This window comes from Arachis stenosperma, chromosome 3, assembly GCF_014773155.1.
Source record: "Arachis stenosperma cultivar V10309 chromosome 3, arast.V10309.gnm1.PFL2, whole genome shotgun sequence".
Classification (NCBI taxonomy): Eukaryota; Viridiplantae; Streptophyta; class Magnoliopsida; order Fabales; family Fabaceae; genus Arachis; species Arachis stenosperma.
In genome coordinates, this window is record NC_080379.1 from 66542779 (window position 1) to 66545022 (window position 2244).

The 2244-nt window shown below is 35.9% G+C and overlaps 1 non-coding gene across 1 annotated transcript; it reads left to right on the plus strand.

Moving 5' to 3' along the window:
• Positions 1-955: 955 nt before the first annotated feature.
• On the plus strand, positions 956-1059 carry LOC130972163 (small nucleolar RNA R71). Its single transcript, XR_009083357.1, has one exon. It is a non-coding gene; the product is annotated as a small nucleolar RNA R71 (small nucleolar RNA).
• The last annotated feature ends 1185 nt before the right edge of the window (positions 1060-2244 follow it).

Below are 2244 nucleotides of genomic sequence, written 5' to 3' on the forward strand. Positions count from 1 at the left end.
TTCAGAGGAAGAATAGTTCTCAGAGCTCATGAATGGTAGAAGGAGGTTTAGTGGAATCTCTATGGTCTCTATATGAACCTCAGATTCCTTTAGGTCCTCAATAGGGAACTCCTTCTTGCTTGAGAGATGTCCCATGAGGTCTTCCTCATTGGGATTCACGTCCTCTCCCTCTTTCTTGCATTCGGCCATGTTGAGTATATCAATGGCCTTGCACTCTCTCTTTGGATTCTCTTCTGTATTGCTTGGGAGAGTACTAGGAGGTGTTTCAGTAACTTTCTTACTCAGCTGGCCTACTTGTGCCTCCAAATTTCTGATGGAGGACCTTGTCTCACTCATGAAACTTAAAGTGGCCTTAGACAGATCAGAGACTAAGTTTGCTAAATTAGAGGAGCTCTGTTCAGAATTCTCTGTCTGTTGCTGAGAAGATGATGGAAAAGGTTTGCTATTGCTGAACCTGTTTCTTCCACCATTATTAAAGCCTTGTTGAGGCTTTTGTTGATCCTTCCATGAGAAATTTGGATGATTTCTCCATAATGAATTATAGGTGTTTCCATAAGGTTCACTCATGTAATTTACCTCTGCTATTACAGGGTTCTCAGGATCATAAGCTTCTTCTTCAGAAGATGCCTCTTTAGTACTGTTGGATGCATTTTTCCATCCATTTAGACTTTGAGAAATCATGTTGACTTGCTGAGTCAACATTTTGTTCTGAGCCAAAATGGCATTCAGAGCATCAATTTCAAGAACTCCCTTCCTTTGAGGCGTCCCATTATTTACGAAATTCCTCTCAGAAGTGTACATGAACTGGTTATTTGCAACCATGTCAATAAGTTCTTGAGCTTCTGCAGGCGTTTTCTTTAGGTGAATGGATCCACCTGCAGAGTGGTCCAATGACATCTTGGAAAACTCAGATAGGCCATAATAGAATATATCTAATATGGTCCACTCTGAAAACATGTCAGAAGGACACTTTTTGGTCATCTGCTTGTATCTTTCCCAAGCTTCATAGAGGGATTCACCATCTTTTTGCTTGAAGGTCTGAACATCCACTCTAAGCTTGCTCAGCTTTTGAGGAGGAAAGAATTTATCCAAGAAGGCCATGACCAGCTTATCCCAGGAGTCCAGGCTATCTTTAGGTTGTGAGTCCAACCATGTTCTAGCTCTGTCTCTTACAGCAAAAGGGAAAAGCATGAGCCTGTAGACTTCAGGATCTACTCCATTCGTCTTAACAGTCTCACAAATTTGCAAGAACTCAGTTAAAAACTGGTAAGGATCTTCAGATGGAAGTCCATAAAACTTGCAGTTCTGTTGCATTAGAGCAACTAATTGAGGTTTCAGCTCAAAGTTGTTTACTCCAATGGCAGGAATTAAGATGCTTCTTCCATCAAACTTGGACGTGGGTTTAGTAAAATCACCAAGCATCCTCCTTGCATTATTGTTGTTGGGTTCGGCTGCCATCTCTTTCTCTTGTTTGAAAATTTCAGAAAGGTTGCCTCTGGATTGTTGTAATTTAGCTTCTCTTAGTTTCCTCTTCAGAGTCCTTTCAGGTTCAAGATCAGCTTCAAAAAGAGTGCTTTTTTCCTTGTTCCTACTCATATGAAAGAGAAGAGAACAAGAAAAGAAGAGGAATCCTCTATGTCACAGTAAAGAGGATCCTTATTATTAGTAGAAGAAGAAAAGAATAAAGAAAGGAGAATCCAAACACAAGGGTAAGGATAGAGGCAGTGATTGGAGATGAAGAAAGGTGAAGAGAAATGTTAGTAAATGAATAAATAAATAGAAGAAGATGAGAGAGAGAATTCGAAAATTAATTTTGAAAAGGAGTTAATGATTTTCGAAAATAAAAGGGAAGATAAAATTAAAATTAAAATTTAAAATAATTAATTAATTAAAAAGAATTTTTGAAAAAGAGATGAGATATTTTCGAAAATTAGAGAGGAAAAAGTAGATAGGTGGTTTTGAAAAAGATAAGAAACAAACAAAAAGTCAAATAGTTAGTTGAAAAAGAATTGAAAATCAAATTTGAAAAGATAAGAAGATAAGAAGTTAGAAAAGATATTTTAAAATCAAATTTTTGAAAAAGATAAAATTTTGAAAAAAATATGATATAAAAGATAAGATAAGATAGATTTAATTTTTAAAATTAAAATTAATTACTCGACTAACCAGAAACTAAAAGATATGATTCTAGAATTTAAAGATTGAACCTTTCTTAACAAGAAAGTAACAAACTTCAAATTTTTG